A 27,202-nucleotide genomic window follows, 5' to 3' on the forward strand; every position below is an offset into this window, starting at 1 on the left:
ATTCCATCTTTATGAGCACTCACTTACAGCCAGACTCTGTGCTAGGCCCTCTACATACATTATCTCATTTAAACCTCACAACAAACAACAATTATCCCCATTTTAAACATGAAGAATTTAATCCCCACAACAACCTACTATTATCACTACTTTAAACATGATAAAATTGACTTTGGAGGGTTTAAAAAACTTGCACACAAGTTCACACAGGTACAGGTAATGGAGGTGGTCTCTGCACCCATGTCACTGCAAATCCAAGTCCATATGCTTAATTGCTTCACTATGTTGGAACCAAGGACATCTCAGCCATCCTTGTGTCACCCCTCCAATACTTACTAGCATGTGAGTGGCATGAATAAACATTTACAAAGTGATTATTTAGTAAATAAAGAGATTGTGATTTCATATAAATGATTATCTATGTTCCACCTTCAGGTGATCCTACATCTGGAACACTGCCTGAGACATGATTGCAATGACATGAGTAACTTTTTCAGAAAAGGGCTCTAAATTTACCAGCTCCTGTTTCATAGGAGGCACACATTTAGTACATAAAGGAAAATCATTGTTTATACCCCAAAGAGATTCTCCCATAGGTCCGGAGGGAGGATGTTCATTGCAGCATTATTTGTAAAGGCAGGAAATTGCAGTATCATCACTGGGACAGTAGAAAGGCAATATGTGATAGATGTTCACCCTGGGGTACAGCCATCATAGGAATGGATCATAAGTGGACAAAGAAACATAGGTTCTTCATAAAGGCAATGCGCTGAGTGAAAGACGAAACAAACTGAGATTTATAGCTGTGCCATTTACACAATACCATTTACATAAATTAAAAATGCATATACGGGCTTCCCTGGGTGGCGCAGTGGTTGGGGGTCCGCCTGCCGATGCGGGGGACGCGGGTTCGTGCCCCGGTCCGGGAAGATCCCACATGCCACGGAGCGGCTGGGCCCGTGAGCCATGGCCGCTGAGCCTGCGCGTCCAGAGCCTGTGCTCCGCAACGGGAGAGGCCACAACAATGAGAGGCCCGCGTACCGCAAAAAAAAAAAAAAAAAAAATGCATATACACAAAGCATAGTACACATTCCAGTGGTATGGCTGGTAATTAAGAGCATGATTTAAGACCTCAGCTGCCTAGGTTCAAATCCTAACCTCTTTGCTTAGTCGCTGAGTGACCTCAGGCAAGTTACTTACCATCTCTGTGCCTCAGTTCTTTCTTCTATTAAATGGTGTTAATAAAGGTTCTTAACTCATAAGATTGTTATGAGAATTTGATAATAACACATAAAGGGCTTAGAAGAGAACCTGGCACACAGTAGGTTCTATACAGGTGTTATTTACTATTACACTTTTTAGAAACACAAAGAAGAAATATATATGAAACACATTAGAATTACTGTTTATAGGGAATGGAATGGGAATGGGATAAAAAGGAATAAATTCAGACAAACAACAGGAGCCTTGCATGAAACAGCAATGATAATTTACCTTGTATTCAGAAGTATGATTAATCCTCTTCGATATACATTTTTCTTTAAAAAAAAAAAAAAAACAAGAATTTACTAACCAAGCTGTTAGTAACCATTTGCCTTACTGAGTTGGTAAGTGATTATTTGCAAGTCACATTTGTGGTAAGTCAACCATTCAAAATTCAAAAACTTCACTCTGAAATTAGGATCCACGTATACTTAAGATATGACTACAGCTAAGCCCAGTCCACACCACTACCCATTCTGAGCCAACAAAGCCACTGGATAATAAATAAACGAGCATTTATTAAATGCCTACTATGTGAAGGACACTGAATTGGCTATAGTGAAACAAAATAAAGTCATGAATGTAAACTTTAAAATATAAAGTACTGTTTAAGGGCCAGTTGAGCTGTACCAGCTACAGCTGGTGAAAGTCATTTTAAACTACTAGCAGCTGGAGTATTAGAGAAAGAAAGTATTCACAGAAGAAGTAGGAAACAAAGCTAACCCCATCAGTTGCTTGAATAACTTCTGTGGATCTCCTTATTAAAAGATGCTTCAGAAACAACCTATGCATCCATCAATGAATGAAAGGATAAATAAAATGTGGTATATATACATAATGGAATATTATTCAGCCATGAAAAAGAAATAAGAGAATCTTGCCATTTGCAACAACATGGATGGACCTTGAGGGCATTATGCTAAGTGAAATAAGTCAGACAAAGACAGACAAATACCATATGATATTATATGTGGAGTCTAAAAAAAAACTGAGCTCATAGATACAGAGAACAGATTGGTAGTTACCAGAGGCAGGGACTAGTGGCGGGGGTGGGTGAAATGGGGTTGTCAAAAGTTATGACTTCCAGGGCCTCCCTGGTGGCGCAGTGGTTGAGAGCCTGCCTGCCGATGCAGGGGACACGGGTTCGTGCCCCGGTCTGGGAGGATCCCACGTGCTGAGGAGCGGCTGGGCCCGTAAGCCATGGCTGCTAAGCCTGCGCGTCCGGAGCCTGTGCTCCTCAACAGGAGAGGCCGCGGCAGTGAGAGGCCCACGTACCACACACACACACAAAAAAAATTATGACCTCCATAAGTCATGGGGATATAATATACAGCATGTGACTATAGTTAATAATGCCGTATTGTATATGTGAAAGCTGCTAAGCAGGAGGTCTTAAAAGTTCTCATCAGGGCTTCCCTGGTGGCGCAGTGGTTGAGAGTCTGCCTGCCAATGCAGGGGACACAGGTTCGAGCCCTGGTCTGGAAAGATCCCACATGCCGTGGAGCAACTAAGCCTGTGAGCCACAGCTACTGAGCCTGTGCGTCTGGAGCCTGTGCTCCACAACGGGAGAGGCCGCGACAGTGAGAGGCCCGCGCATCGCGATGAAGAGTGGCCCCCGCTCGCCGCCACTGGAGAAAGCCCTTGCACAGAAACGAAGACCCAACACAGCCAAAAATAAATATAAATAAATTAATTAATTTAAAAAAAAATTCTCATCACAAGAAAAAAATTGTAACTACTTATGGTGATGACTGTTAACTAGACTTACTGTGGCAATCGTTTCATAATGGATACAAATATCAAGTCATTATGTTGTATACCTAAATCTAATATAATGTTATATGTCAATTATACCTTAATTTTTAAAATTTTAATTAAAAAACGGTATTTTTTAAAGAGACACTTAAGCCACAAATCAGCTAAGAGCTACACATGAAGGGAAGACTCGTAACAAAATAACTTCAACTGACCTTGGCCTCCAGATTAACTAACACCTCCTGATATCTGGTACTACAATTAAGATTGGTTCATTCCCTAAGAGGTGAGCCAGCAATGCACTGTGGACAGCAGATAAATAGGGGGAAATTATTATTACGGAGATTAGGGGAGGGGAGAGTCCTTACACCAATTTCTTTTGAATCTTATCAAATCATTAATAATTACTAAACTCTCAGTAATAAGATGCAAATGCAAAGTGATAGGATTATGCTGTGGGTAAAGCATTTTTTTTAATTTTTAAAATACACGTTTTAGTACAAACATCAATATATATATATGTATGATTCTTGTGCTATCACAAATGATCCCAAAATCTAGTCTAAAGAGAAGTCTTATTAGTGTATGATTACTCTCATCAGGATTCTTAGCAATTCTAGACTGCCATGGTCCAAAATGATGCAGAAGTTCAGAAATCAGTAACCTGTGCACAATGACACTATCTATGTCTTCTTCATTGGTGAAAATGTGAAATCAAAGCTTTGGCTTGGCCAGCCTTGTACAGGAAACCAATAGGCTTGGTTGTTTTCCTTACTTATTTTGATGGGATGGAATTTTTTAATAAGTTCTTGTGAGGAATTCATATTCCTTTTGGGCCTAGACTTTGTCTCCTAAAATATTCAGGTCCCTTTAAAGCCATGTCTTTCAGTGACCGTATCAATGATGAAATAATTCTTAGGATTCGCTTTTGCTGCAAGTGACCAAAAGCCCAAACAACAGTGGCTCTGAAAAGATAGAAGTGTATTCTGTCTCCAATAAGCATCGGCAGTCCAGTGCTGAGTTGGCAGCTCCACAGTCATAAAGGACCCAATCTCCTCCATCCTTTAAGGAGGCCCACACCTTGGAGCCCAGATGACTGCCCTATGCAGTTCCAGCCATCACATCAACATTCCAGGCAGCAGAGGAGGAAGAGAAGGAAGGGAGCACATAATCTCTCTTTAAGAAAACATACGGTATATGGCACACCCCACTTCCCCCTCGTGGCCCATCATCCATGGCCACACTTCCTACAAAAGAGGCTGGAAAATGATGTCATTATTCCAAACAGCCATGGGCCCATCTAACAAGGGATTCTATCACAGCAGGAGAAAAGGAGAATGGATTTAAAGGATAATCAGCAAACTCAGCCACACTATTCCCGAGTAAAACAACCATTTTTATTTTTATGCGTTCATTTCCCATCTTGGGATAACTACTCTGGTATACCATACATTTTCCAAATGTTACTTTTTCTGCCACAAGGAGAACAAAAAAAGGAAAATAATATTCAACTACTTCTAGCATTCAAGAGATATCAGGCATTGTGTTGGTGCTTTCACATTTGTTATCTCATTTAATTCCCACAACAAGGTATTATCCTCATTTGGGGAAATTAAGATTCACAGCATTGATATGTGAAATGGGACTATTTTAAGCTTAGAGCCTCTCCTAGTTTTCTCCCCTATGAAATGTATTTAGCTAAATTCTTTTCTTCCTTAGAATTTATCAGCAACCCCTATTCAACTTTCCCCATAACCAAGACCTTTTTTCTGAAGCACCAGTTAATAAATCAGGATTCTGCATTGCGTCTGTGGAAAGGTAATTACCAACACTTGCAACGTGGAACAGAAATTCTCAAACGTTTCAGTCTTTGTTTTAAGTCATGAATTCATGTTCTTCATACCCCCGTTATTAACTGGATGCTTTATTTTACCGTGTGCTGTTCGGAAGTACCACGTAGTGTTATCAATGGTTCTAGTGCCACGTAACGTTGGGATGGATTTGCCTGGCTTCCACCCCAGAAAAACTCCCAACTTTCAAGATTACTCCAGCAATCCCTCCTTCCTCTCCACTCTGGAGTATCATCATATCACTGGGACTTTCAAGGCAATTGAATTCATAATTGTAGCAGAAGATATTTATTGAGTGTTTCATATGCGCCAATGATGTGGAAATGATCTATGAGGTAGAAAGAATTGCTATAATTATTATTATCCCCATTTTACGGATGAAAACACAGGACCTTAGAAAGGCTTAGTAACATGCCCCAATTCCAGTAATCACTATGTAGAAGAGCTGGGACTTGAACTTGCTTCTCTTTGACCAAATAGCTCATACTCTTCACCTGCCTGCAAGGAACCAGGTACCAGCTGAGGTGTTGACAACACAGCAGGTGTGCCAGAATTGGTCCCTGTCCTCAAGGAATCACGGTCCAGTGGGGTAAATGGTGCTGTGCCTTCAATTACACTACACTGAGACAAGTTCTAGGACTGCCCGAGACCCGCTGTTGTTGGTGCCAACACAGAGGAGTAGCTAATCCCACACTCAGAATGTAAGACCCTGCATTGTCTTCTGTCTTTTATGTGTTCAGCACCTCTCTACCTGGGGACCAGAGTCTCATACATCTTTGTTTCCTTAGTCCCTAACACAATTCCTGACACATAATAAGTGTTCATAAAGTGGCCCATGCTACAGAACCAGTACAGCCCAGAATGAAGTGTGGGTACCCTGACAAGTAAGACAATCTAGCACTAAATCCACACTTTCTAGCTGAGATGCTACCCACCCAGATTTACACCAATTTCATTTTTCACCTAGTGGTATTAGAAGACACGTGAACTAGTTGGACAGAAAAATCCCAGAGTGAGCAGCAGCTAGACTGTTTCTAATCCCTGGGCCAGCTTCTGGCAGAGTGAGAAGGAAAGACATAGGTCATGTGATTGAGGAAGCAGCCACAAGGCAGAAGATTTCCGAGAAGTGGGGGAGACCTGGAATGCTCAGGACTAAGGTTGTTTTCTTTTTCAAAAATGCCTGTCAACTGTTTAAAAATCCTCTGTCCAGGCTTCCCTGGTGGCACAGCAGTTGAGAGTCCTCCTGCCAATGCAGGGAACATGGGTTCGTGCCCCGGTCTGGGAAGATCCCACATGCCGCGAAGCGGCTGGGCCAGTGAGCCATGGCCGCTGAGCCTGCGCGTCCAGAGCCTGTGCTCCACAACAGGAGAGGCCACAACAGTGAGAGGCCCGCGTACCACAAAAAAAAAAAAAAGAAAGAAAAAATCCTCTGTCCAGCGGCAAAGATGAAGACATTATGCAATGACCCAAGTGGACATTTGAGAGAACTGGAGGTCAGTTCAGTAGCAAACTGGAACAGAAATAGCTAAAGTGATAGAAATACAATTGATCAACTGATGAAGTCACAGTGCTTTAAGTCTGCACAGTGAGCAATTTCAGACAGACAAACTGAGAATTCTCTGCAGTTGCAATGCCAACTCAAAATTAAAAAAACAGCAACAAAAAAAACACGTGAACCTGTTTAAATCAGCATGGAAAGCAGATTGGTGTGGAACATGAAAAATAATTAGCATAGCCCAGAGAAAATACACGGTGACCAGTGTGGAAATAAATGAAGACTGATCAGATGAGAACAAGCAAAGCCTGTTTATTCAGAGCTTGCTATATAGCAAGGGAGTCGGCCACTATCGCTTACATTTGGCAGACCCAAAGGCAGGCAAGAGTGAGAAAGCTTTACAGTGGAAAAATGAGAAGGCTTCAGGGATGCCCTGATTGGAAGCTGTTGGCATGGGGAAGCTGTAGGCAGCCTAACCAGAAGAGGAACATCCTATGTGATTGGTTATGGGTGTATATTTGGCTTTCTCTAATTGGTCCTAAGTTAGAAGTGGGGACAAAAATTAGGGACACTGTCAGTTATTAAGCTTGGCCATGTGAGGCTAATCGCTCCAGAGGCTATTGTTTGGCTTCCTGGACCACTTGCTAGAGATAGTGATCCGACTTCCTGCAAGTGTGACTGATAGACAGCAGGCTGGTGTCCTGGGCTGGTAACTGTTGATAATGGGTTGGTTTCCTGGGCTGGTTGCTGCAGACTGTGGGTCAGAGTTTGATTTTTATAAACGGTCTGGCCTTTGTCTGTTTGTATATTCCATCTCTCACTGGGGAAACACATTTTAGAACAATCCAGCACAGGACTGACGTCAGTATACTGTGAGTGGGCCCAGGTCCACAAGCCACTTTCTAGTTGTATGACTTACACCAAGTTGCTTGACTTCCTTAACCCTCAGTTTCCTCATCTGCAAAATGGAGATATTACACAAGAGTTTGATGAGGATCAAATGACATAGGGCACATAAAGTGTTTGGCATAGTGCCTGGAACATGGATTGTGGCCAATTGATATGAGATGCTATGAACATTATGAACATTATCATTATCCTTTTTTACCTAAGCTAATCTAGGAACTTAACCAGATAAAGGGGATGAAATTCCAAAGGACACCATTCCAGGGAAAACCCTATAGAGAGGTTTAATAAGATGTAAAGAATATATTGGATGCTGTATATGATCACAAAAAGATTAACTGGGAAAGGGATATGCATCCCCCCACCCTCAGAGAAGAATACCACCAGAGAGTTGCCTTTAGTATCTTATGTTTGCTATCTTATGATTGATACTAACTAATTTACCTGAGAGTAAACTAACTCCAGAGAGAGTTACATGGCAACAATATGGGGAAAAAAAGTACAGGGGAGGTTAAAACAGTCGTAAACTTGTGAGAAGAAATAAAAGAACACAAGATAGTAGGAATCTCGTGACATCTCCTGAGGTAGGCAGTATCATTACACCTATTTTACAGACAAGAAGACTGAGGCAGAGAGAGTTAATAACCTGATGGTCACAGTAAGAATCAAGGAGATTTAGCAGCTAAGTAGAAATTTGCAAAAAAAAAAAAAAAAAAAAGGTCCGGGAGGTTCTATTAAGAACACACCAGAGAAATAGAGGCTTACAGATTTCCCTGGTGGCACAGTGGATGGAACTCTGCGCTCCCAATGCAGGGGGCCTGGGTTCGATCCCTGGTCAGGGAACTAGATCCCACATGCATGCCGCAACTGAGAGTTCGCATGCCACAACTAAGGAGCCCTCCTGCCGCAACTAAGACCTAGCGCAACCAAATAAACAATATTTTTTAAAAAAAGAAAGAAATACAGGCTTAGGTACAAATGAACTGAGAGTGTGGAACAAAAAAGTTTATAACCACCAAGCTGTCTTAGTTATATTTGCTTCCCACATTTTGCATTAAGTTTCTCAGAAGTGTTATTCACCTTCCTGTGGGGAGAAGATGCCTGAAAGAGGCAAATTATTCTTTTTGCAACAGGACCTAAACTTCCTGTCTCTCTCAGCCTTGGCCTCCAAGATCCCAAGTACCTCCTCTAGGCAGCCAACACCAGGGCAGGCTTTGGTTCAAAAAGCCTGAGTCTGTATTGTAAGAAAAGAAGAAGAGCCACTAAAAATGTTTGGATGATTTAACAAGGCAGTTTGTACCTTCTGGAACGTACAAGTTGTTAATAAATTGCATTTCTTCCCTTTTTATAGAATACATTCCTAGTGTGGTGTTTGGTTTACGTTTTATAATAGGTGCTATAGTTTCAGCGTTTGAACATGGGTTTCATTAATCCTTAATTTGCGCCTCCACCAGAAGGAATTGTCTTCTAGACTTTGGGAACAGTGCCCTCTCCTGGATGAAGTGACATCTACCTTCCTGATTTGCAAAGCTTAGCAACAAGGACATGTATGCTAAAAGACAGGAGAGGCTCCGGAGACCTCACATAGTGGGAATTGCTGGTCTCTCTTGGGGACGCAAAGAGGGGTGCCCTAGGTGGTCAGGAAGACCCAGGCCCAGTTATATCCCAGTGAAAGGTGAGAGCCCTGGACTTCCATGGCTATAAAGGAAAAAAAAGGAGAGAAAAGAAAAGAAAAGGAGAGGATGTGATCACTGCCTGGATCCAGAAGTCTAAATACCTGACAATGAGTTGGATGGATGAATTTAATCTCACTTCAGATTGATGCAGGGATTCAAACAGAAACTTGATGGGCTTAAAGAAAAAATGTCACATACTTAACGCTTAGAATGACTCCTGGAAATTAGATCTTGCTCATCTACTAAATTTGTTTAGCTCCACCAAAACAACTGAGTTAGACTGCATTTAAAGGATGCTTTTTGAAGTGTTAGTCTAGAACTTGAGGAAATATTGGTTTCTCTAAAAAGAATAGGGAAGGGGTGTGTGATCACAGGTGCTGTTCACCAACATTTCCGGTTCTCTTTCTGGACAGGGATGAGGACTGCACGTTCTGTACCTCCATGAAGTTAGATGTGGCCATGTGGCTTGCTGTGGCCAATCAAGTGTGAGTGGAAGTTAAGCCTTAAAGAACTGGTGCAAGGTTCACCACCTTTCCTACTCCTCTCCACTACAGGGTGGGCAAACTACAGCCCACAGCCTGAATCCAGGCCATTGCAAATTTTTATAAATAAAGTTTTATCAGAGCACAGCCATGCCCATCCTTTTACGTATAGGCTATGGCTGTTTGCGTGCTACAACAGCAGTGCTGAGCAGCTGCAACAGAGACCATACGGCCTGCAAAACCCAAAATATTTACCACCTGGCCCTTTACAGAAAAAGTTTGAGAACCCACGTTCTCAACAGTGGGGGTCCCTGAAAGAAAATATCATGGAGCACAGCTCGTGCTGGACAAGATGGACATGTAGCACAAGAATGAAATAAACCCTCATTTTAAGCCATGAGATTTGAAAGTGGTTTTGCTACCGCAGCATGACCAAGCCTATCCTGACACACAGGTTAAAAAAGTCCTCTAACAAAAAGAAAAAGAGAGTGTATACCCAGAATCTAAAACACCTTGAAAGAAGCTCTCCAAATATTAATGATACAAAATATGCAAATTCAATGTCACTAACATTATTCTTTTAACCTGGTGGGGAATAAGCGTGATTCCCACATGCAAATGAGGCTGTTATCAAGTAAGTGTGGTATTTTCCCCCTAAAATCAAAATGAATTAATTTCTGTATCTAAGGAAGGCCAGCCAGCTCTAATCAGACAATGGTTTGCTTTATGAAAGGAGTAAAGAGGCTCATTACAGGAAATCCCAGGCATGTTGATAAATTCCCAAACTTGGACTCTCATAAAACTCAGGAACACACTTCCCATTGCCTTCCTCGTTTCTTCTGAGTCACTGAGCCAGAGGCAGCTGCCTGATTTGTGACCTTCAGCCGTCGCCATCCCTCATAGATCATTTCCACCTAATACAGCCTTAAAATTGTCATCATTTTCTTTACTTCAACATTTGAAAGAAATGTTGAAGATTGATCCACCACTGAGTTGGCTATTTTGCAACTTCTCCCAGCTGGTTAAGAAAGAAGTCGTTGTAAATAAATGCAGCTTTCCTGGATATTTTAAATGGTAACAATCACAACAATTTTAGCAACACAGAGAGTAAGGGAGGAAAGGGAAAGAGAAGACTGGATAAAACGGTCCACAGGCAACTCATATCACCCCTAGGGAACCAGAGTAGAGCTTTTCCCAGTTCCCTCCAACTGAAAGCTGTAACCACTTAGTAGTCAGGAGCTTGGAGGAAAAGGAGCGCCCCCTGCCCATGTTTTCCATCAGGCTTGACTTCACATCTGGCTAAATCTAAAAGCCCTTCTGTGTCCCAGGCAGGACACCGAGCACTGAAGAAGCATGGCTCTTTGCTGACCCACTAGCAGTTTAGAGGTGGTTCCACTGGACCCTGGATGAAAGAGAGACAGCAGGTTCCCCACAAGGTCATTGCAGATAAATAGGGAGATTCCATCAGAAATGCATCTGTGGACCTAGGACTCAATTCCTCTGAAACTGGGAGTGGGACAGAGGGGATGGCAGGAGTGATGTACTACTCAGTCTCAGGGATCAGCCTCCGGGCATTCTGTAAAGCAGCTCCATGCCCCTGATGCTGGATTTGTGCTGCTCACAACTGCTTCATCCAAATTCGACTCAGAGGGGCTTCCCTGGTGGCGCAGTGGTTAAGCGTCCACCTGCCAATGCAGGGGACACAGGTACGAGCCCTGGTCCGGGAAGAACCCACATGCCATGGAGCAACTAAGCTCGTGTGCCACAACTACTGAGCCTGCACTCTAGGGACTGTGAGCTACAACTACTGAGCCCGCGTGCCACAACTACTGAAACCTGTGCGCCTAGAGCCCGTGCTCCGCAACGAGAAGCCACCGCAATGAGAAGCCCACGCACCACAACGAAGAGTAGCCCCCGCTCGCTGCAACTATAGAAAGCCCGCGCACAGCAACAAAGACCCAACACAGCCAAAAATAAATTAAAAAAAAAAAAAAAATTCGGCTCAGAATGGAAATTCTTCTAACTAATACAGAACTTCACACTCTCTCAGCCTGTGACTCGTATTCTCTACGGGCCCAAAAAGGAGAAAGGAGAAAAAAAGGAAGGGTTTTTCCTTTTGCCATTAGTGCCAGCCTCCTCTGTGTGCCTGTCTGATTCCTTCCAATTTATTCCAGGACAATAAGTAGAAATGAGTTTCCCAACCCCTTCAGGGCAGGTAGGAGACATAAGAATGGAAATAGAGCTGGGGGCCTCAGCTGGGGTGGTTGAACTGAGTCTGGCATTTTGGTTTTGTCAATTGCCTGTGGTTGCTTGTTAAGTTCACAGATAATCTGCAACTAGGGCAGCTGCTGAACACAATGGAAAAACAAAGTTCAAAACGACCTCACTAAATTAAAGATGAGATCCAAAGCCACCAGCAGATGAAGGTTAATAGAGGGCCCCTACTGCATCTCAGATTAAGGGGAAAACACTAAAACTACACAAGTACAAACAGCATGTGAAAGTGCTGGCCATGAGTGTGTATGGCTGAGGAAGATCTAAAGGTCTTAGTGGACAAGTTCACTGAGCCAGCAATGTAAGAGAAATGTTAAATGTTAAATAAGAATATAAAAGACAGAAATTATGAAATAATCTTCATAGATTCATACATCCTTTTATTCAACAAACTTTACTGAATGCCTACTACGTGCCATGCATTGTGCTAGGATCTAGAGCAAGAGTCAACAAACTAGAGCCCATAAGCCACATCTGCCATACCGCTTGTTTTTGCGTGGCCCTTGAGCCACGCAAGAATGATTTTCACATTTCTATAATATAAAACATTTTAAAAAAGAGTATTAGCCTTTCAGAGACAACAGCTGTTCAAAGAATATAGGACACTGCCTCTTGGTCTGCAATGACTAAAATATTGCTATCTGGCTCTTTTTAGGCAAAAAAATAAAAGGGTTGCTGACCCCTAATCCAGGGGTACAAAGTTGAATAAGAAATAACCCCTGCCTTCAAGGAACTCACAGTTTGGCATGAACTCAATAATCAGTATCAGAACACTCTGTCCTTTCCTGGCTTCACAACTTAGAAGCAAGATAGAAAAATTAAAGGAAGCTCATGGAAAGTTATAAAGATTAATAAAAGAATGGGAAGAAGAATTTATGAGAAAATTTTAAAGGAATTTGGATTATTTATTCTTAAGAAAAGGAGACTATGGGGAGACTTAAGAATAGTCTTCAAATATTTGAGGGGATATTATTAAGCAAAAGGCTTTTCCATTGTGGACACAAAGGTTAATAGAATGTAGGCTAAAATTTTTTATTATAGAGATGGAAGGATTTCCTAGAAGGCTTTTAAATTTCTACAATGAATTGAGAAATCCATTTTCTTTAATCCTTTAAAACTAGTGTCTTTTCTCATCTGTCTAGGAGCTGTTAAGTGTTGTTTGAGTGTTGTCTGAGCTAAAGGTAGAGGTGCACTAAACGCCCTGTGTTCAAGCCAGCTCTCTGATTCTTCCATTCAGAAGCTGGGGCTTTTCAGAAGGATAAAGTCTTTTTCCCCCTCTGGGTCTCAATTTTCCCCTCTTGAAAAATGAGAGCCTGACATGCTCTGAGTCTGTGATTTCCTGGGCTGAAACTTTGAAATGGTTCAGTAGCCAAGGAAAGCAAAGGAGCTTCAATGATCCCCTCTCACAAGAGAGGAGGCAATGGATGCTGTTTCATTCTCGACATGAATAAAGAAATTTAGACTCAATATCTGTTTTAATTCAAAGGTAACTACTGGTTGGAAAGAAAAAAGTAGAACATGTTTACTAGATGGAAAAGACCAAAGAAAACTTGAATAAATGTCTAAAGAGTATAAAAGGGGAAATGTCAAGGAGGCATACACAAAGAAAGACATAAAATAAGAAGACAGAAGCAAGAACTGACATTCCACAATCCCAGTCAATGTGATGGGGTGATAGGCTCCTCTTTAGAAGATGTACTCTTAGGTTAGACCCAAATTCAAAATTCTACTACATGCCATTTACAAGAGAGCCACTGAAAACCAATGGGGCACAAGTGTAAAAAATAAAGGGTTTAATATGGAACTTGGTTCATGATACGCATGCTGAAGTCTTTAGGCGGAAAGTGTACTGCGGGGTGCAGTTGACCATGGCATTCATCAAAAAAGTAAGACAGACAGACATTTGAATAGAGGGATGGATGGACAGATATGCGAAAAAGGAAATATAGGAAAATATTAAATGCAGAAGCTAGGAGGTAGATATATGGATGCTTACTGAACAATTCTGTATGTTTGAATTTTTTATCATAAAAACTTAGGGAAAAAAATAAACCAAACAGTACAAAGAGTAAGATTTCATTTTTTGTTAATTCTATCGATGCATAAAGAAAAAGAGAGCTTTTAAAAAGTTGTGATATTTGAAGTAGGCAGAATCTGAGTTATTTGGGCTTCTTTGCCCTGCTCCTTTTATGACTTTGATAATAATTCCAAGGCCCACACCAGGAGGTCAACTTATTTTAATGTGCTCTGTGCCTCTGTCCAAATGTGGCCATTCCTTGCTTTTTAGGGAAGATCATAAAGAAGCACAGTTTAAAGACAGTTTTTAGGAATTGGTGCTATTAGAGGCTTCTTTCTTTATACTTATTTATATCTAGAATTCTCCCTCAGTAGAAGGACATTGGTCTTAGAATCAGACAGAGTATGATTTCATCCCAGTTTCATCACATTGCAGCCCTGGGCATGTTAATTAAACACTGGCCTTTGGTCAAAGAGAGATGTAACATTGGATGTGTTATACGCTACTTGATATGACATTACGTCTCCACTCAGATTCTTAATAAGCACCTTACACTTAATATGTTAAAACCAGCACTCCTGATCTTTCACCTCAAACCTGCTTCTCTTATAGCTTCCCCATCTCAAATGGGGACATTTCTCAGGCTAATACCCTTGGAGCCATCTCTTTTCCCTCTCTTTCTCTCATACCCCATTTGTGAAGCAAATCCTGTTGGCTCAACCTTCAAAAGATACCCAGAATCAGACTGATTTCATCACCTCCTATGCTACATCTGTGGTGCCAACCCTTGCTTCTTTTCTGGATTATTGCAACAGCCCTGGAACTGATTTCCTGGCTTCAAACCTAAGGTCCTGTAGTTTAGCCTCAACATAGTAGCCAGACTGATCTCTTATAATTGTATCTGATCATGTCACTTCTCTGCTCAAAACTCTTCAGTGGCTCCCCATCTCAATCAAAGTCAAGCCTGAAGTCCTTCTTCAATGGCTTACAAGGTCACCCTGCTGCTACCTCTGAGACCCATTCTTCCCCATTCCCCCGCTGCTCACTCAGCTCCAGCCACGCCAGCCACCTTGCCATTCCTTGAACTTGTCAAGCACATACCAGTCCCAGAGCATTTGCTGTTTTCTCTGCCGGGAATTCTCCTCTCCCTGATATCCACATGACTCACTCTCTTCCACCCTTCACATCTCTGCAAAAATACCCCACTTCGTCATTGCCCTTCCCCGCCCACCCAGGCGACACGGCTACACCCCCACCCCCGCACTCCCTGTTACGCTTACTCTGCTTTATCCTTTTCCACAGTGCGTACCTTTCTCCGTCATATTACATACTTACTTGTTTCCTATGGCCTGTGTCCCCTGCACCTCGTGCATAAGCTACAAGGGGTCAAGAGAGACTTTGTTTTGGGCTCTACTGTACGCTCAGAACTAGAACAACATGGCACTTATTTTCTCCTCAATATGTTGAAGGAATACAGAAGTGCTTTGAAATTTATAAAGCCCTAAATACATGTGGTGGGGCATTATTATTATTTACATGGGTAGGCCAAAGGAGAGCCTTTCTTTAAAAAAAATCTCCGGTTCATTTTTCTCCTCAACTTTGCTACATATAAGGAGATCCTCTATCACCTGCAGATTAGATACTGCCAAACATGGTCCCGTGACACCCAGGGGTGTGACTCAAAACAGTTCACAACCTGCTCCTCAGGAGCCCATCGGAAAGGACACAAGGACCAACTGTCACCGGCAAAGCCCATTAACAATCCCTGGGAAATAAAAATAGAATCTGGGTCATAAAATAGTCTAACCTTTTCCTTTCCTCTGCGCCGAGTCTGGTTTCACTGGTCAGACCAGAGCTCCCAGTGCCAAGAGGCCGAGCCGACACCTCAGCTTGCAGGGCGCGTGCGGAAGCGCGGGGCCCACACGATCCAAGATGGCGGCGGCGGTGGGACGTGTGCAGAGGCTCTGCCTCAGCCCTGCAGTCCTGAGCCTGCGCAGCACGGCAGCGCCCGCCAGCCCCGCCCTCCCCAGAACTCCACCCCCTCCTCCATGACAAGAATCCTATAAGGGGACTTCCCCGGCGGTCCAGTGGCTACGACTCAGCGCTTCCACTGCAGGCGGCAAGGGTTCGGGTAACTAAGATCCGGCATTCCGCGAGGCGAGGCCAAAAATAAAAAAACAAAACCCTATGAAGCAGCCCCTCCCACAGCCTGTCAGGGAGAGCATGTACTCTACAGCGTGAGCTTGTACCTCACCGTTCTTTGATCAAAGAACTCTACTTTCTGAACCAAATTCAGTCTCCTACTAGTGTAAGCGACACTGGGCAGAAGGGTCCTTGCTGGGGATCAACTCGGGAGGGTCGGTAATAATCAAAATAATATCAGCTGAAACTACCAGGTACCAGATGAACATCGTCCTAGAGAAACTTATGATCAATGACAGTTCTACTACACTGTTATCTTTAAAATCTTGTAGAGAAATAAGCATTGAATTGGGAATCCGAAAAACCTGGGTTCACCGCCACTCCCTCCAACTCAGGGTTTCTCAGCCTCAGCACCACTAACATCTTGTGCCATATAATACTTTGATGTGTGGGGCTGTCCTGTGCATATAGGATACTTAGCAGCATGCCCAGCCTCTGCCCATCAGTAGCATTTCCGCTCACTTGTGACAACCAAAAATGTCTCCAGACGTTGCTAAATGTCTCCTGGGCATTGAGAACTACTCTGACTCCTAGCTATGGAAACAAATAAATCAGTAAAACCCTCTGAGGGTTAATTTCCTTGTTTGTAAAAAAGGACCAGTAATAATAGCTTTAACGACTAAAAGAAATAATGCATACAAGTACTCACAAATTTTACCATATTACTATTTTTGTACCTATTCATTTTTACTCCCGACAAATAATAAGCTATTTATCCTGCTCTAATAAATGACTTTGCTTATGTAGGCTACACTGATGATGGATGGGCATACTGCATTTTTACAATCATAATGTTGAGCTTTTTAGTGCCTTATCAGGTCACACCTGCAACTCACAAATTATCTCCAAATCCATTCCCTGGTTGGTTTCTCCCCTGAAAGAGCATGCCCTTTAAAGAGTGCATTAAGAGACAATCTGCTCACCCATGGTTAATTTTATGGGCTGTTTATCTACAGTAGGATTTACTTGAGTCTATCTTAGTAAATGTAATGAAGCCTGAGTGTGCTTTCATGGGGGCTGTGAGGTGAGGCTAGTGAGAGTAGAGAAAAGCCTTAGGCTAGTTTTGGAAATGTCACTTCAGAATCACTTAAATTGGAAAAGTTCTAGACAGTTCTAAAAGAAGAGCTCCAGTAAACAAACCCATCACAACAAATAAGACAGAAAACCCACGTCCACTCTTTGGAGGCAGAGAATAGTGCAGCATTTGATGTGGATTCTATCTTGAAAACTATTAATAATCTGGTCTGCCAATTTTTCAGTCCCCTCAGGGACTAGACAAGTACATTGTGCAGTAGCCTATATCCATTGTGATATTAATTTATGTCTTTCTCTGGTAAAAAGATTTAAATGGATGGTAGGACTCTAGGACGGATGGATAGAATTACCATCATTTTACAAATGAAGAGATGCAAAGAGGTTTGGTAGCCTATGCAAGGTCACACAGAGATAATAAATGATGGAGTCAAGATTTGAACTCAAGTCAGCTACCTTTAGATCCTGGCTCCTTTCATTAAACTGCACGGAAATAATTCAACATTCTTGGAGTGCGTTACCACCTGCCCCGCAGAAAGCAATGGCAGGAAATATAAGTGGCTTTTAACAGGATCAACACCTTTACGAAAGGAAAAGCCCAAAACACTGAGAAAAGAAGTTGGGTGAATGACAGGAAACACTATGGGCCCCTCCCCTGGAGCAACTGTTGATGAAGGCACACAGGCAAGAGCTTATACATCTGAACGCTCAGGGTGATTCGTATTCTCTTAGAGGGTTGTTAGGGTGCTGAGCCCTAATCTGCCAGGTGGCATGTGCGCCATGAAAACTACCTCCACCAATAGATGTACATCCAGTGCAGCAGGGAAATCACCCAGTGAGAGCAGATGCTGGCCCCAGACCTCCTACTGTACAAACCCCTCTCTAGTTGGCTGACCACAGAGCAGGCCAGGGGTGTGTGGACACTCAGAAGAGCTTGTGATGCCTACTTACTACTAGAATAGACATTTTTCAGTATTTTAATGGCTTCCCCAGCTATTCAGCCCTGCTCCACACTTCCTAGATATGTGACCTTACCTGAATTACTTAACTCTTCCAAGCCTTCGTTTCATTTCTTTGTAAAATGAAGATGATGATAACAGTGCTTACCACCCAAAATTGCTGTGAGGATTAAATGAGATGCAAAGGGCTATGCACTGTTCCTGACATATATTAGATGCACAACTATTAGTGCTCCTTATTATTAAAGGGGAAAGCTTGAAATATCCAACATATCAATTAACTTTGGTAAAAATGAACCTGAGTCCCATATATTAGATGTGACAAGGTCAGACAAACATGGGGTAGTCTGCACCCTCACTGAATCACACCATCCAACCCTGGTAACTGAGTCAACTTGATTCCCTTTTAGTTCTATTCCAGGCACTGGTACTAAGTTTGTCTCCAAATAAGACAAATGGGATGGCCTCCATGGCAGCAGGGTGCCTTGCAGAGTCAATCATGATTCATTCTGTGTCTCCCAGGGGCTGAGTCCCCCATGTGGCATCTCAAGTTTTCAACTGGAAAGCCCCAACCTTCCCGGAAGCCAAACCCAGAGTCTTACGTGTCAGCCCCCAATGGCAAGGTCTCCTGTCCCTCAATGCCAGTTACCAGCTCCCTGACTGCTGATCCCTGGCTTTCCCAGTGCTCACTGCCAATGTGATCAGAACTCAGCTTCTTCAAAGCTGTGTGAGTCTTGGGCAAATGTATTTCCCAGATCTTGGATCCTCAGTAGACCCTGGATTAAAAGTTCAGGAATCCCACATATTCTTCCCCTGGACTTAGCTCCCCACAGTGGATCTTCTAAACATCCCTATGTGCAAACCCTGGATATGCTCCTGTATTTGGCCCCTGCCGTTGGCTGACCCAGACTCCAGGCAGTAAAGCATGGTGGTTATGAACACAGTGTTGGAGTTACACAAAGGAGAGTTTGAATCCCAGGTGTGCCACTTACTAACTAAGGTCTTGAACAATTACTTATGCTTTCTGAACCAAATTATAAAATGAAGATAAAAATGCATACTTCTGAGAGTTGCTATAAGAGAGGAAGGTTAAACTTTGTTCCATAGTTGGCATGGAGAAGCATTCCCCAAGTAGTCTTATTTTCGATGGAAAATAGCACTCCCCCTCTCCACCGCAACTTGACGTCTGGTCATTTTCTATCTAAACCAGATCCTTAACAAAACTACTTGGAAATTACTCAAAAGTCTAGAGAGCGACTCATACCAATACTTCTAGTTCTCTCAATCAAAATTATGCAAAATCAAATTTGGACATGCACTGTTTTTACTGTTTGTTTACAATTTTATTCCTTCAACCAATACATAGTGAGCATCTAGAGTGCCAAGGACTGGGCCAAGTGATCAAGACAGACCTGATACTTACCCTCATGGAGGTTACAGCCCATTGTTCCCAACCAGATTTAAGGGACCTTCTTTCATGGAAATCTCCTTAAATAATCCAGGATGGTGTCTAGCACAGTGCTTGTGAAATAATTCTTCTGCTAGTACTTGTCTACATTTTCCAATATTTTCAACAGGAGTACATTACTCTTACAATTTAAAAATTCATTAAATGTGAAAAATACTGGCTGATTCTCTGAGAAGTGCATAAAAGTAATTTGTCAGACCACCTTATGCAGCAGGAAGTCCCATCCATCCCACTGCCATAGCTGTGTCTCTCCCAGGTAAACTCCTGAGCAAAGAGCCACTGCTGGCTCTTCATCTGCTGCCCAACATCTATTCTCTTCCCTCCAAGGACTTTGCCATTTTTCTAGGCCTGAACCACCCAGTATCCCAAAATAAATACTGTGTTTAAAATCCAACCAATTTCCTCTGGAAGTTTAGAACAGGCACCAGTTACTTTATCCGGATTCCTTAAGCAAGGAAAAAAGACTCCAATTGCTACAGTCAGTCTTTTAGAAAAGCAAAGCAACTTCTCTCCTTGGGAGTTGCTACGTATGATGCCACACTGTTTTAAAGGGTCTTAGATAAGTCTTCAATTTCGTGACGTTTAGAGATTAATAATACCTTTGGGGAAAAAATGCTGAAAGGTAGGCAGGACTTGTCACAGGAAAAGAAAAGAATCTTTCCTGCTTTGCTGTGATTAGCTGCATCAATTGCAGTGCGAGTTCTAGAGCTAAATGAATTAGTATGCATCCCACCCAGAGTTCTTTATTTGTTGAAGTAAAATGCTTACAATCTTTGCTTGGGGGAGAAAAAGAGGGTATGTCATTGAATGAATATGAATTAATCAGTACTTTATGGACAGAACCCATAATTTTAAAGCAGCGAAAAAAGGCGAGGCATTTATCAGGGTTCCTCTCAGCAATCTCCCTCCGTCATTGCTAATAAATCTTTTATGAAATATGGAGTGTTGCAATCTTTGCAGGAACATCCCCCTGCCCACCTTCCTTGGAAGAAAAAAATAAGTTAGCATTCATCTCTAATATTTTCTCCTCCCTTCCCTATTTGAATTTCCTGTACTCAGAAAATATCTGAAGCACTTTATTTTTTAAGCTTTTTTCCCAAATTTATAAGTTCAAGACCTCTTTCATCAGAAGAAATAATTCACATGAAACTTCTCCCAAGAGAGTGGAGGCAAGAAGCTGAGTTTCAGGTGAGAAACACAATATTTTAGTAAGTATAATATCCTGGGCCTGCTAAACAATCAATATTTATATATGGAGTGACACAGTCTGTAGATTAAAGGAGTTTGGAGATAGATAAGGAGATAATTAAACGATACAACATTCCAGTTCTGATGCTTTATAATTTTCACATAACCACTCATAGAAACAAGATTCTACCGAATTATAAACAGCCTGCCAATAACTTCACGATGCCCTGATTTAATTAGGATTTTATGCTCCTACTTGAAGGTTAGGTTCATTAGCTGTGAAATACACCACTGGATGTCTGGATTAAGATTTTAAGAGAACCCTAAATATGGAGTGGCACGTAGCCAGTTTCTAGCCGCTTAAACTGTGCAAAGGGATGTGTGATCATTCTCCCCGAGGTTGGTAACTTTTTATTTTTAGCCACAAATCCACAGGCCATCTCTCTTGGATAGGGATGGGGCCTGATGGCCGGTGGAAAGATTGAAAAGGTACGTGACTGAGAAACAAGGTGTTAAGAGGCTATAATGAAGGGCTGGCGGGAGAGGGGTAGGATGCCCGTAATGATTTTGCCATTGAGAGTACGTGCCATTTTACAGCCTGGATTTATTTATAACAACAGGTGGTGGTATTTGTGGGGAACTGCTTGTTTTTTCATTTGAGAAGGGCAGCTCCATACATCTGTTAGAAGGCGAAACAAAACCTTTTCCAAACACCGTTTTCCTCGCTTTCTGCATCACCATTAGGAAGCAAGAATTTGTAGCAAAAGGCCACCCTGCCATTATTTCTTCCTGATGACACTCATTTAGCAGCCATTAAAATGCAAATAGAACTATGATTTTTAGATCACAAAATTAACATTAACGGTTGGATGATTGATTAAAGGTCATAGCAACTGTATAACTTAATTTCTTAGATAATTGTGTTCAGTTTTCTGCATACTGTTTGGGTCTCTGAATTCATTTGATCTGTTGTTGAACACTGACAGGTGCAGTAATTGGCAGAGTCTCCTTGGGGCTCACTGCTTCCCTTGAACCACGCCCTCTTGTCTTCCTCGAAGCCATCGTCTAAAACACAGACGAGAAAGCCAAACCAGCCAGTGCACAGCCAGCAGACTTGTGAGTCTGGGCGAGGTCACTGGAGAGGTTATTACAGACCTGGAAAGCTCCAAATAAAATTTCATTCCATGGTTAACGAGTTTTCCCCCTAAGAACTTCCTGCATGGGGCTCACAGGGGTGTAAAATGACCCCTAGCCCTCCCCTGGGGTTGAGGCTAGCCTCTTCAGAGCCGGGGTTGAAGGATCCCATCTCAGACCCATTTTTCTTTAATGGAGGCAATAAGCCATAAAGAGAGGTAATAATAAAACACCAGCCTTTTCATGTCACCTCTGTATGTGAGAGTTCAGGCAGTGACCCAGTAAGCTGAAATGGGAAGTGGCCAGAAATTCTATCTCCTCTGCTTCTCAAATGTCAAAAAATCAAATATATATGGTGCTTACCTGGTATACTAAATACCTTTGAACTCTGTATTGTAAAGTTAGGAACTCACTGGGAAAGCAACATAGCATTGAGAGAATTGAGTTAAGCTGCATTATTATTATTATTGTCATTATCATTTTTATTGTTATTGTCATTATCATTATTATTATCTCTTAAAGTACTTTCTCCTGGAAATTTCACAGGACTTTGTTTTATCATGATGGATTCTATTTTGCAAACCTCTGTCTATCAGCTGCTAGATTTCTGGCTCAAATCAAGCAACGCCTCCCCATAGCTGAGCTACAACTAATGTTGATGACATCATCCTGGCACACCTTCCTCGATGTAAACAAATTCACCCTTAGATCAAAACACCTTCACTTAAGTCATAAACAAGTGGATTTGAAATTATAACAAACCAATACACAACAAGGTCACAACCATGTCTCATCAGGAGTTCATTCAACACAAGTATTTATTCAACAAATATATACTGAGCACCTACTATACAGGCCAGGCTCTGTTCCAGGGCTGGGGATACTCTAATAAGGAGGACAGACGATCGCTTCAGGATATAACTTACAGCCTCTGAAGAGATACAGGGAAGGGAAAGCAAGCAATGAACAATACCTAAAGGTGGGCTGAGCACTACAAAAGAGAAAGCAAAAAGTGAAAAAGTAGTGATGGAGTTTGTAGCAGTCTTTGTATTCCCAGCACCCTTCACCGTGCACACTCGGTCCTAAATTAAAGCTTACTGAAACCATTAATCTCTTCTTTAATGAATCAACAAGAGGATATAAGGATATAATTCTGGGAAATCCTAGGAGAGTCCATGAAAAAAATGAGGCTTGCAAGCCACAACACTGGCTACTGTCAGTTCCTCAAACGCACCGTGCTTCCCTCCTATATGCCTAGTTAATGTCCACTCATACTCCAGACCTCAGCCCAAAGGCCAGGACCACAGGGAAGGCATGCCTGACCTCCCCTTCCCTTTCCCAACCCAGGTCAAGTCCAGGTCCTGGGTACAGAGGCCCAGTCAGGTGCCCAGGTGCAGGTTCCCACAGACTCCACCACACCAACCTCCTACCATACGCCCTCTGCATGGCCCACATCACACAATTTACACTGATTTGGAGGATTATTAGATGAATGTCTCTCTCCCCACTGTGGACTCCAGGCTTTGTGAGGGCCTAACAATGTCTGTCTTGCACCATTGTGTTCATGGCAGCCCCTCAATAAATAGTTGTTAAACGCACAGATGGAGTTTGCTGTGTTGGGTCTTTAAAAATGGCAAGAATATGAACAGGCAAAGAGGAAGAAGAGCAAACACAGAGGGTGGAAAGAGTGCAGAGTGGGTCCCACAGGGCTGCACAGGGTGGATGCCAGACATTTCACCAGCTGTGCGACTGGGCTCAGACCACACAGAGCAGACGCCTGGAGGCTGGTGCTCCCTGCCTGCGTTAACCCTTTTGCTCCTGGGTTGTGGAAGGGTGGGTGGGTCCCAGACAAAGGTAAGCCTGGGGCTAGCCTGTAGGGGTGCTCTTCAAGGCAGCCGCTATCTACCAACATTTTTTTTAGTGTTTTCTGGGTTTTTGGGGGGGTGGGGGTGGGAAAATACAGGTGAGAAAAGGGCTGGAGAACAGGTGACCCTTTCGTTTTTATTTTTTCTCAGACAGGAAGTACTGTCACTCTGATGGCAGGTTCACCTGAAGGACACATCGTGAGAGTTTGTAACGGCCTCCAGGACTGTCCAGTTGAATTTCAAAATGAGAAAGCCTTTTCTCCTTTTGACAAACAATGTGCACTGGAATTAGGTGTGAGGGGTCTGGCCATGTTTCTAAGTGTAGTGTGTGGCCGCTGCAGGAGCGGCCAGAGCAGAGAGGAGCTCGGTCAGGGTGGCTTGGTCCGGGGACAGCAGCCAGGCGCTTGCAGGGGAAGGGGGACAAGAGCAGGTACGTACACAGGGAGCCCCGTCCAGTGGGCAGCCCTTCAAGGAGGGATTTCAGAGTAAAGGTTCAGGGGATGAAGGAGAACAAAAAAGACAAGCTAGTGAGAAGTAAGGTCTGAGGGTGGAGGCAAGGAGGGGAGTGCTGAACGTTATCAACTGAGCGGTGAAGCATCTTTCACAAAAACTGGCCTCTCTGGATGACGCTGGGAGGAGCCCTGCATCCTTTGTCAGGAGGCTGTTGTTCACCCACTTCCTTAAAGCAGTGAAGAGCAACAAGTGACTTCAGCGGTTCCAAAGGCTCTTCTTTCCCTGTGTTCCGCACTGGACAGAGCTTAGAATCACAGCCCAAGTTGCTATCACACACCAGCGGCAACACCACGGGTGGACTCTGCAGGGCATGCCCCACAATCGCCTACGGCCCATCCTCTGAGCCAGGTCTTCCCTGGACCGGCCAGCAACGGCAGGTAGATGGCGGGTGAGTTACTCTCAAGAGCGTGTTCAGGGACTTCCCTCGTGGTCCAGTGGTTAAGACTCCCCATTCCCAATGCAGGGGGCCTGGGTTCGACCCATGGTCAGGGAACTAGATCCTGCATGCCACAACTAAAAGATCCCACACGCAGCAATGAAGATCCCACATGTGGCAACTAAGACCCAGTGCAGCCAAATAAATAAATAAATGTATATTTTAAAAAAAGAGCACGTGCAAAACTTCAAATTTCCCCTTGCCTTTTCTTGGGATGACAGAATTCGGGATGATTTCCTTCTAGCTCTTATTTTAAAAACAAACAAAAACTAGCATAAAATGCCTCACATAAACATTTTGATAGAGGCAGCTCTGCAGACTTAAGTGGCTACCCAGGCTGTTTTGGGAATCACAGTCAGCCCTGCAACCCATCCTCCCCTTGGCCCCTGCTCCGGCCTCTAAAAAGACTGATACCCACTGCCCAGCTCAGGCCTCTCTGTCCCCACAGCCTGGGTCTGCTGCTGGGAGTGGAGAAAAGGAAGCCCTCCCAGCAGGCTCCCAGAGCTCACACCTCTGTTGCAGACCCAACCAAACCCCCGTCCATGTGCCCGTTGCCACAGGGATGAAGTGCATGGTCTCTATCTGCCAACATTATTAACAAGCTGAAGATTCAGTCACAGTACCAGCTGTCCGAGGGCAAACTCAGAAGTAAAGAGGGCCCCCTGGGGGGCTACTCCTTTATGGAAAATATGAAATATACATTAGGAAGATAAGCTAAATTATGAGAAGCCTTAAAACTCAGGCATAGGCTTTTTTTTTTTTTTTAACATCTTTATTGGGGTATAATTGCTTTACAATGGTGTGTTAGTTTCTGCTTTATAACAAAGTGAATCAGTCATACATAAACATATGTTCCCATATGTCTTCCCTCTTGCGTCTCCCTCCTCCCACCCTCCCTATCCCACCCCTCCAGGCTGTCACAAAGCACCGAGCCAATACCCCTGAGGCATAGGCTTTTGATATTGAGTTCAGCAAGCAACACAGGAAGTCATTGTAGATCCCTAAGAAAGGGAGAAATGATGAAAGGCGTATTTTTAGGAGGACTGATTACAAAGTTCAGGCCAGGGACTTCCCTCGTGGCGCAGTGGTTAAGAATCCACCTGCCAATGCAGGGGACACAGGTTCGATCCCTGGTCCAAGAAGATCCCACATGCCGCAGAGTAACTATGCCCGTGCGTCACAACTACCGAGCCTGTGCTCCAGAGCCCACAAGCCACAACTGCTGAGCCTGAGTGCCACAACTACTGAAGCCCACACTAGAGCCTGTGCCCCATAACAAAAGAAGCCACCACAATGAGAAGCCCGTGCACCACAACGAAGAGCAGATCCCGCTCGTCACAACTAGAGAAAGCCCGCACACAGCAACGAAGACCCAAGGCAGCCAAAAATAAATAAATAAATAAATTTTTTAAAAAATAAAATAAACAAAGTTCAGGCCAGATGCTGTGTAAGGCGCTGGAGAAGATGTAAAGATGATACCTAGACATTAGGCTTTGCCAAAATGAAGTTTCCCATTTTATAATGCTCAGGGGAGAGTCTGAATTTCCCCAAGAGTTAAAGTCTCCATTTTCAACTGCTATGAGGCTGGTCTGGGTTGTTTTCTTTTCTGGTGTCTTAGCTCCCTAAAAGCAATGCCTTACATCCTTAGTAATGAGTCTAGCCTTTGGTAAATGTTTGTTGAAATGAATGAATGAATGAACGGCCTTTTTCAGAACAAAAAACATAAAAAGTGGCCCCCAAGTCTGTGCTACTATGGAAATCCTCTCCCCCCTCCAACCTTTCTTAAACAAGTTTCCCCAACTAAAGCTTGTCTTTCATCGGCTTTGCCAAAACCAAAGACAGCCTAAATCTTCTCCCCTTCCTTGTCTGCAGTCTGACAGAGCCCTATCTCTGAGTGAGATTGCCCACACCCCTCTGAATCCAACCCAGTCCCCCTTCTTGGCAAACACTAACTTGGTAAGCTGTATTTCATGAAGTTAACCAGGCTCATTACAGAGAATATATTTCCAGGAGGAGGGATGTTAATTTCTTCCTCATAGGAAGACCAAAAATCAATATCGTAAATCCAGGAAATCTCCCCTAAATGTCTCCCCTGGCATCACTCTCCCCTGCGCTCTGGGTAAATACCATTATGACAGGTTAGCTATATTTCAGCTCAGCAATATGATATTGAGGTGACTGCAGGACAAGGCATGCTGCTGAAGTAAGGAGTACTGGCTGAGACGTTATTCCTCAAGGTATTTTGTGACATTGGAATTCCACCAAATCGAGTTGAATGTACTTTTAACTTTTAAACAAGGCCCAGTTCCAATCCTCAGCCTGCTTAACACATGCTGAACTTGGATGGTGACCTATAGATTTTCAACCTGAGTTAGAGGTGGACGAAAAGGAAGCAGTTTCCCAGGGCATGTTTTCATCTCAATATATTCATTTACTCAAATGTGTAATAAACACCAACTGCACACATTGTATGAGAGATACATAAAACCGTGAGGACAGAGGCACCAATTTTGCAGGAATTTACAGTCTAAGTAAGCAAAGCGAGCTTAAACTAAGACTTAGTTTTAATTTTAATACACATCAGACCCTAATAAAAATTTCTCTGCAGAAACGTGAAATCTCCAAGTAATGTTTCCCTATCACCTTTTGAGAGTCCCTTAACCTCATACAACACCAAGAACACAGCT

General features: G+C 43.1%; 1 long non-coding RNA gene across 1 annotated transcript in view; it reads right to left on the minus strand.

Moving 5' to 3' along the window:
• Nucleotides 1–27,202, minus strand: part of LOC113620875 (uncharacterized) — a 465,861-nt gene that overhangs the window by 333,321 nt on the left and 105,338 nt on the right. The window contains exon 2 of the long non-coding RNA XR_003432961.1: nucleotides 1,495–1,538. This is a non-coding gene — a long non-coding RNA (uncharacterized LOC113620875). The remainder of the gene's footprint in view (nucleotides 1–1,494; nucleotides 1,539–27,202) is intronic.

The sequence above is a fragment of the Aethalodelphis obliquidens genome, unplaced genomic scaffold (genome assembly GCF_003676395.1).
Source record: "Aethalodelphis obliquidens isolate GAN/ISIS:26980383/991018 unplaced genomic scaffold, ASM367639v1 scaffold8, whole genome shotgun sequence".
Lineage (NCBI taxonomy): Eukaryota > Metazoa > Chordata > Mammalia > Artiodactyla > Delphinidae > Aethalodelphis > Aethalodelphis obliquidens.